This window comes from Canis aureus, chromosome 23 (genome assembly GCF_053574225.1).
Source record: "Canis aureus isolate CA01 chromosome 23, VMU_Caureus_v.1.0, whole genome shotgun sequence".
NCBI lineage: Eukaryota > Metazoa > Chordata > Mammalia > Carnivora > Canidae > Canis > Canis aureus.
In genome coordinates, this window is record NC_135633.1 from 30,895,508 (window position 1) to 30,905,780 (window position 10,273).

Sequence of the window (10,273 nt, forward strand, 5' to 3'; positions counted from 1 at the left end):
GTGAAAACGTCTGGTGCTTCTAGGACTCAGAGCTAGGCTCTTGGTGCAGCACCTGCCCGACGGAGACCCATCCATTCTGGAGGCAGGCTTGAGTCTCGGGCCTGTCACACAGTGTATACATAACTTGGGGATCTTGTAAAGATTCAGGTTCTGATTCAGGAGGCCTAACAAACTCTTAGATCGTGCCAGTGCTGTTGGTGCATGGGCCCTAAGGGCCAACGCGGAGGGATGGACTTAGTCTGCATGATGCACCGTCTGATCTTGGACACGACTAATCTCTCCAAGCCTCGGTTTCCTTTTCTGTAAATAGGAGATAAAAAATGGTATCTACCCCATAAGGTGGTTGTGAGGATTAAATGAGAGTGCACATAAATAGCTTGATAGGATGCCGGGACAGAAGAGAGATTCAATAAATAATGTTTCGGAGAAGCTAAGTCATCCTTTTCGGGCTGAAAGATGGACAGCATAGCATGTAGGGGACACTCAACTCTCTTCACAGGAGCTTATGCCCTCTTACATCTTCAAATACTACCCATCTAAATATGACACTAAAATGTATATCTCAAGCCCAGCCCTCTTCTTGTACCTCCAGACCCTTATATGCATCTAACTGATCTCTCTTAGATGTTTTTTTTTTAGATTATTTATTTATTTATTCATGAGAGACACAGAGAGAGAGGCAGAGACACAGACAGAGGGAGAAGCAGGCTCCTCAGGGGGAGCCTGATGCAGGACTCACTCAATCCCAGGACCTCGGGATCATGCCCTGAGCTGAAGGCAGATGCTCAACTGCTGACCCCCCCGGGTGCCATCTCTTAGTTGTTTTAAAGGCAACTTGCATTTTCCTATTCTTGTTGTAACACATTCCCACAAACAAAGTGTAAGCTTAAAACAGTAAAAATTTATACTCTTACAGTTCTGGAGTTCAGAAGTCTTAAATCAGTCTCAGTAGGCTAAAGTCATGATGTCATTAGGTTTTGTTCCTTCTGGAGACTCTGAGGGGAGAATCTGTTTTCTTTCTCAGCTTCTAGAAGTTGTCTGCATTCCCTGGCCCTTTCCTTACATAACTGTAACCTCTTCATTCTATTGTCACATCTATTGCTTTTCTGGAGTCATGTCTCCCTGTGTGTCCCTCTTATAAGGACATATGTGATTCAATCTAGGGCTCCCTGGATAATCCAAGATAATCTCCCCATCCCAATATGTAATCATTACTGCAAAGTCACTTTTTTCCATATACAGTAATATTCACAGGTTCCAGGGATTCAGTTTATCATCTGCCTCAAGCTCAATAAATCTCACACTGAACTCATGATGTTGCAATGAAATCCACTATCCAATTGTTCACCTCTCTAACCCTGTACCTGCAAACTCACTGTGAACTGACTATCTCAACCTCCATGCCCAATCCCCTTCTCCCTTTTCCACTTTTTCTAAAGAGAATGGAAAAGTTAAATAGTTGATCTTTCAGCTTCTCTGGAAGCTAGGCCTGATGACACAGTTCTGTCTGGGAAGACCAGCAGGAATCTGCTGGGGGTAAGGGATGGTTTGGGAAAGGTTTTCCTGTTTAAAGAGACAGTTGTCTTGAATTTGATTTGATGGCTAAGAAGTGCTTTCAAATCATTACAGCGGGGGGGGGGGGAGGATATTGGGGGTATTGGGGGAAGTTTTCAGTTAGCCATTACTACTCCTCAGATGAACTACATTGGCTACATACTGCCACTGCACAAGAAGTGATTTCAAAGCAGAGGGCCAACCTGAAATTGTTCTAGTATATTATTCAGCAATACCAGGTTTCTCCACCTGCTTGTTCCTTACCCTCCCCTAATGCCTCAGCAAGCTGGATGTTGAGTGAGCTGCCTTTTATCCCTCACCAGCTTTATGTATTAAATCCCATCAGTCTTTTCCTATACTCAGCTCTCAAGCAGCTGTGTGTGTGTGTGTGTGCATGTGCACACATACATCCTGCATGCAAGTGCACATACTACTTACACTACAAGTGCACTACTTCCTTAACCAGGTTTATTGTCTATGAAATTTTCTGAAAAGTTCTGTAGGATTTCATTTTTTTCTTTTTGTTTTATATATAGTGAGAATCTTAAGCAGGCTCCACACCGATCTCACAACCCTGAGATCATGACCTGAGCTGGAATCAAGAGTTGGACGCTTAACTGACTGCGCCACCCAGGTGCCTCATCTGCAGGATTTCTGAGGGAACTGAGGACCCCATGTCGTATTCTTGGTAAAGTTTCAGTCACAGCTGCTTCTCCCTGTTTGGGAGAGAACAACTTGAGCTACCTATCATGAGTCCTCAGAGGCAAGAGTTTGTGAGAGCTAGATGATTAGTTTTCATTTATTCTTAGTTCATTGATATCACTGAGCCACTGTGCCAACAACCTATATTTTTGAGATCTGAAGGGTATCCAGTGGGTTGTTTCCTGTAATGGATTTTGTTGCTGCTGCCAGGATCCCCATTTCAGTCATCTTTGCTTTTAGGGGTTCTGGTATAACTTAAAGGCAAAAACAGGTATAACGCACAAAATTTTAGAATATTTGATTGGAGCCCAGCTCCATGTGAACTAGGATGTGATTAATAACAATTATTCAACTATTAGCGTACATTTACCTATGCCAAACAATGAGCTAAATGTGACACAAAAGACATCTCATTTATGTAAACATTATGGGCAGACAACTTTGGACAGTTTGAGAAACTTGCTCAGGTGGGGCACCTGGCTGGCTCAATCTGTAGAGCATGAAACTCTTGATCTCAGTGTTGTAAGTTTGAGCTCCACATTGGGTATAGATATTACTTAAAAATAAAATCTTAAAAAACAAGAAGCAAAATTTATTTGGGTATCCATGGCTGGTGGGTGATGGAGCTGGAATTCACACCAGTCCATCTGGTGTTGGTACCTGCATTCTTAAGCACTGTTCTACTTTTCTCTCCTAGCTGCCAATTTGATATTTTGAAGAATTATATAGGGAAGAGAAAAAAATCTCTTCTGTACTAGCCCCTAGTGTTTTGACCTTGACTTGGAAGTGTTTGCCATGGGGTCTCTTCCAACATTGTCTTCATGAGTGTTCCATGCTTTGTGGCACTCTGTCCATAAGCCCAGAAGAATCCAGATGTCATTGAGCATCTTGATGTTTGGATCCTTTCCCTTATCAACATCAGAAGATGAGACCAATATTAATATTATATTAATATTTACCTTGGATATCAAGTGGCAGAAAGATGAAAGCAGACTATCATAAGAGCATAAGGATTGCTGATTGTCACCAGGTGACCTGATTTCATTGAAAGAAAACATTTATGATGTTTTATGAACAATAACATTGTTTAATGTTGGCACACAATGGAGGACATGTGACTCCAATCCCCAGCCACTGAAGACAGAAGTCCAGAATAGCCTCCTAATTCTTTTTTTTTTCAAAGAGGTCTTTTTTGACCATACTATTTATTTAGCCTCCCAATTCTGATTAAAGCCTTAAAACATTTGTCTTAGCCTAGATTCTCCTGAAAGCAGAGCTTGAGACAGATCTATATGTGAGGAGTTTAATTTGATATGGTTATGCTCCTGGAAACTTGAGCAAAGGAAATAGAATGAAACAGAGCAAATACAAGGATGAGTTGTTGACTTACTACCTTTAAGGGCAACTGGTTTCTCAAATATGGGAGACCTTCTGAGAAGCTCTGTGAAATGCATTTAAAGACCATCTTTTAAAAAAAAAAAAGACCATCTTGCTCAGGGAAGAAAGAGAAATATTTATCCATTTATCTCCCATTGGTCAAGAGTGGCCCTATGGAACATCTAGGTGCCTTGTAAATGACTGTTAAGTGAACTCCCATATTTATCCCTTGTGGCAACTCAAAGGGGCTGGGAGGCTGGAAATGAGAGGTGTGTGGTGGGCCTGGGCCAGGCACTGTGAGGTTGCATCTGTGTGAAGGTAGACATTGTGCACAATGGCTGGATTAAGAAATGAGACACAGCACCCCCCCCCCCCCGCCCAATCTAGCACCATTCAGGCACACTTTATGCCTTCCTCTAGGTCAAGTGGATCATTTTGGGTGGAGTCCTTTTGGGTGGCTGCTGGCTGCAATCACTTGATAACCTAAGAGAATTAGTGAAACAAGTCTCAATTCCTGTGGCTGCAGTTGGTCCCAAAGCTGTAACTTCAGATACAGAGACATATATATATACTGACTCTCACAGGTCTATTATCCACATATCTCTTCCCCAGATTTCTTTAATCCAATCTTCCAATATTGTTTCTTCCAAGTCTCTAACCACCCACTTCAAGTCATTTACTATTGCTCAGGAGAAATGTAGAACTGTACCTCAGGCTACTTTTCTGTCCTCCTAAAGTGATTAATCAAGAATATTATTGATTGTAGGGGTTCCTGGGTGTCTCAGTGGTTGAGTATCTGCCTTTGCCTCAGGTCATGATTCCAGGGTCCTGGGATGGAGTCCTGCATTGGGCTTCCTGTAAGAAGCTGGCTTCTCCTTCTGCCTATGTCCCTTGGTAAGATTTTCCCTTAACCACTAACCTTTACAGTCATCCCTGAGTCATGAGGCAGCTGTCCGTTTTTGACTAGTACCAACAAGTTGCACCAACCCATCTCTCAAATAGGTTTGAATTTTTTCCTTCTCTGTCAATATGTTATGTGGGCTGACCCCCCTCTCCACAAAGGCTATATAAGTATGAGTTCAGGAAGAGATGTTAGTACATTAGAGGTAAGTGACATGGGAATCTGAGCCTATTGTAACTATGCTTTCTGGACCTGTTTGGGCCCAATACCAAGTGTGCCACTTCCAACCTACAGTGGATTGCTGTTGCAGTCCTTATGGCTTGGTGGATCTGATAATACTCATAATGGGCAGCTCCAATTGTATAGTAACTTGATGTATTAGTTTCCTGTGACTGCTGTAACAAATTTACCACAAACTCAGTGGCTTAAAACCATGGAAATGCATTGTCTCACGATTCTGGAGACCAGAAGTTCAAAATCAGTTTCATTGGGCTGAAATCAAGGTCTCAACAGGCTATGCTCCCTCTGGAGGCTCAAGGGGAAAAATCTGTTCCCTGCCTCTTTAGCCTCTGGTGCCTGCTAGCATTTCTTGACTTGTGGATGCATTATTTCAGTCTCTGCCTCCATGGTCACATGCCTTCTTTCCTTCTCTGCATGTCAGGTCTCTTTCTGCTTCTCTCTCATAAGGATACATGTGATTGCATTTAGGGTCCACTTGAATAGCCTAGAATAATCTCCCCCATATCAACATGCTTTTTTAAAAAGATTTTATTTTTTTCATGAGAGACACACAGAGAGAGGCAGAGGCATAGGCAGAGGGAGAAGCAGGCCCCCTATAGGGAGCCTTATGTGGGACTCAATCCCAGGACCCTGGGATCACAACCTGAGCCAAAGGCATATGTTCAACCACTGAGCCACTCGGGTACCCCGAGATGCATAACTTAATCACATTTGAAAACTCTGTTTTGCCATGTAAGGTGGAATTCACAGGTTCCAGGGAATAAGACATAGATATCTTTTGGGAGTCCACTATTCCAATAGTTCCAATAGTCCACTATTCAGCCTACCAAATATGGTATCCCATGGTATGGTATCCCAAGCAATTACTCTCTACTATGGCCCTGTAGCATGCCACAATCTGTTTTTAAATGATGAGTGGCTCTCCACCACAGAAGGCATGGTCTTGCCCCAGAACTCTAAGCCTGCAACTCTCTTTATAGAGTTTTTCAAAGATGGTACACAACATTCTTATGCCCCACAGATCTGGGTCACATGCCTTAGTATCAGGGTAACTTACACTACAGACTGAATCTTCTGTAGAACCCTCTTGCTCTGAGCTCCAAACGGAACTGGCAGCCTTTCAAGCATTCAGATAATTAGAGCAGCATTTGTAGTCTAAGATATACTGCCTCCAAAATCTACCAAGCATTGTGGCTCTTTCTCAGTGATAGGAATGCTTGTGCAATAACTTGTCCTTTACCTTAGATGGGATGTTCTACATACCCTAGCCATTGAATCACTGAAAACTTCTCTAACATGGCAAGCCCTTGAATCTTCATGGGAATTTATCTCCCAGCCTCTGGAACACTCATGTCTTTGGGGGCATCTAAGGTACTTTCCTGCCTACCAGGACTTCTAGCATGATGTCATCATTCTAGTGGACCACTGTTGATGTTTTCTGGAATGAGAAGATGATCAAGGGGTTTATAGACCACTCTGTGACAGAGCAAGAGAGTTGACATGGACCTGGGACAAGAAAGTAAATGAAGGTTTTGTAGCCTTTTCAGATAAAGGTAGACTTTTTTTTTTTTAAAGTTTGTTTATAAGGGCGCCTGGGTGGCTTAGTTGGTTAAGTGACTGCCTTCGGCTCAGGTCACGATCTCAGGGTCCTGAGATTGAGCCCCATGTTAGGCACCCTGCTCAGTAAGGAGTCTTCTTATGCCTCTCCCTCTGCCTTTTCTCCTTGCTTGTGCCCTCTCTCTCGGCCTCAGATAAACAAAATTTTTTTAAAAAGATTATTTATTTATTTTTGATAATTTATTTATGTATGTGTGTATGTAAGCTCTACACACAGTGTGGGTCTCAAACTTACAACCCTGAGATCAAGAGTCACATGCTCTTCCAACTGAGCCAGCAAGACACCCTAGGTAAGGTGATTTTGATCCTCTTTAGCAATGGTGAAGAACACGTTTGTCAGATCAGTAGTTACCTTTCAAGTGCCAGAGGTTGCATTATAGTTAGGATACCACATTCAGCATGGCAGCTACAATTAAGGTTACAAGTTGGTTAGGTTTATGATAGTTCACCATCATCTGTCAGGTCCTATTTGCTTTTTGCAGAGGCCACAGAGTTGACTTGAATAGGGATATAATGGGATGAACACTCTTGCTTCCTTTAAGTCTTTTTATGATGGTACTAATCTCTGTAATTCCTTGTGGGTGCAGTGTTGCTTTTCATTTATCCTCTGGGCTGGCTGCAGCAGTGGGCTGGCCAGGTAATATCAAGGAGTTTCCAGTTGGCACTTTCTACTATAAAGATCAGGAAACTAAGATAAAGAATCTGATATCTGCTAAATATATATCAATCTGTGCTCTCAAAAATTGGGGGATTAACCACAGGGTAGGTCTATGAATGTATTTCACCATTGTGAAATGGGTTTGGGCTAGAAGTCCTTTTTATCATTTGGCTTCTAAATTCCTCATTGTAGGGCAGCCCCGGTGGCCCAGCAGTTTAGTGCTGGCTTCAGCCCAGGGTGTAATCCTGGAGACCCAGGATCGAGTCCCACATCGGCTCCCTGCATGGAGCCTGCTTATTCCTCTGCCTATGTCTCTGCCTCTCTCTCTCTCTCTGTGTGTGTGTCTGTCATGAATAAATAAATAAAATCTTTTTTAAAAATAAAATAAATAAAAAAAAATAAATTCCTCATTGTAACCAGAGGCCTGTAATGATGTTTTGGGGCCCCTGGTATAATCAGTGTCTGCTCACACTCCATATCCAACAATCCTGAGAGGGTTTTTTCCCCCTATCCAACCTTGTATTCCATCCATTCCCTTATGTCTAATACTTTCAGGATCAATCTCCACATAGGCTCCCCTGCTTCCTTTCAGCACACATCAGCCAGGGTCTACAATACATTTGGTGTAGAAGTCATCTCCTTCCAGGACAGAGATGCTTCTTTTCTAGCCCAGGCCAGTCCTGATTCTGACAATTAGCCTGGCAGCCAATGGGCCGATGGGTTAGATATTGAGTAGGGCAAGTGTCATCAAGTACCTGCCTTAGTTCAGGCTTTCGTAGCATCTCCAGGTAAGAGCAGACTGCTTTCTTCTCACAAGAGGAAATGAGCTGCTCCTGCTGCAACAGAGAATTAAGGAGAATCTGGAATTTCAGGGTTTGAAGTTTCTTGGCTAAGACATCCCTATCTCAGGCATTAGGATTCTATTCCTTATCTAGTGGGACTCTGGCATTGGCACACTCTTGAGTGTTATAGTGTTATAGTGGAGACTATGGAGGTTGTGCATGTAATCTCCTTTGCAGCATACTCCTTTGCAGTATGACCAGTGTCATACTGAGAAAGGCTGTGAAAAATAAAACATGGAGCCTAGTTTTTTTTTATAGATTCTTTTAAAAAAAACATTTTTATTTATTTATTCATAGAGACACACACAGAGAGAGAGGCAGAGACACAGGCAGAGGGAGAAGCAGGCTCCATGCAGGGAGCTCGATGTGGGACTCGATCCTGGGTTTCCGGGATCACGTCCTGGGCTGGAGGTGGCGCTAAACCCGCTGAGCCAACAGGGCTGCCCCGGAGCCTAGTTTTAAAAAATATTCCTTTATTAGTTTCTGATTACGAAAATACATGTTCATTGTACAAAATTTATAAAGACATGGAAGAAATTAATCAGCCATATTATATTACCCAGAGGCAACTGGCATATTTTCTTTCAATCTTTTTTAAAATTTGTATTTTAACCTAGCTGAGGTCACACTATAAATTCTATTTTATCTGTTTACTTAAAACATTCACTTACTGAGCTCAGATCATGGTCTCAAGGTCCTGGGATCTAGCCCCATGTCAGGCTCCCTGCTTGGTGTGGGGCCTGCTTCTCCTGCTCCCTCTGCCATTCCCCACTACTTGTATTCTCTGGATCTTTCTGTCAAATAAAATCTTAAAAAAAAATTCACTTAGTATGTGAAAATTTTCCCATGCTATTTTTTTGAAGATTTTATTTATTTACTTGAGAGGGAGAGAGAGAGAGAGAGAGAGAGAGAGAGAGAGAGAGAGAGAGAGAAGGGGCAGGGGGAAGGGGAGAAGCAGACTTTCCACTGAGCAGGGACCCTGAAGCTGGGCTCTATTGGGACTCGGTTCTGGGATCATGAGCTGAGCCAAAGGCAGTGCTTAACTGACTGAGCCACCCAGGTGCCCCAGTTACTCAAGATATTAAAATTCTAGGTTTTAGTAGCTTAATTTGTACAAGTAGATAGAACCAAATCTTCTTAACTGTTCTTCTGTTATTGGGTATTTAAGTTGTTTCCAAATTTTGCTGTAAGGGCAGGAGTGAGGGTTTTAGAGGCAGATGTACTTGAGTTCCAGTCTTGGTTCTGCTTACTCTGTAGCTCTGGGTAAATTACTTAATTTCAAATTCATCATCAAAAAATGGGGATGACAGTTCCTATCTCCTAAGTTTTTTGTGAGGATTAAGTGATATGTATAAACACCAAGACCAGCTCTTGGCATATAGCTGGTATTCAGTAAATGATACTGAGATGGGACATCTTTCTTTACCAGTCCACTAGCTTTTGAACTTTGGGCAAGTGGTTGAACTTCTCTGCGGCTCAGTTTCTTTATAAATGAGGAAAGGATGGCATGTATCTCATAGTATTGTCTTGAGAACTGAGTTACTCTGTGCAAAGCAGAACCTCCTCGTACATGATAAGCACTTTGTAACAGCGATTATCATCATAATGCTCATTAATTGGCCAACACCGTCACTCAGAATTTCTCTCTGGCTGACTTTTTCCTTGGAGTCCCCTCTCTGTTGCTCAGTTCCTTAACACCCTTCTTCTTTTTCTCTCTTCTCCCTGACCCCAAATCTAATTCTTACTTCATATTATCTCTGTTTAGTATATACCTGAAGGGCTTCAAGTTCCTGAGGAATGTAATAATAGAAACATTTACATAGCTCTGACTCTGTACCAGACACTGTGCTAAATGACTTATGTGGATTATTAACTCATTTAATTCTCACAACAGTCTCATGAGGTAAATATAAATGTGATGCCCACTTTATAGATGGAGGACATTGCAGTTTTGGAAGAAAGTAACAGCTTACCTGAGGTCATACCCTGGGAACTTGTAGAGTCAGGAATTGAACCCAGATTTGTGGGATTCCATATCCTATGCTCTAACCATTGGAATATAGTAAATGCAGAAGGATGGTTAAGATTGTACACTCTAGTGTCAGACTGTCTGTGTTCAAATTCTGGATTCATTGCTATTGTTTACTACTGCTGTGCCTACCTAAGTGGCTCCTGAAAGGAATTGCCATTCCGTTTGAAATAGAAGCAAATGTGGTCCAGTTTTGTGTGTGTGTGTGTGTGTGTTTAAAATTTTATTTATTTGAGAGAGAGAGCAAGTAAGAGAGAGAGTACACAATCAGGAGAGGGGAAGAGGACAATGGAGATGCAGGCTCCCCACTGAGCAGGGAGCCCGACATGCAGCTCAATCCCAGGACCCTGAGA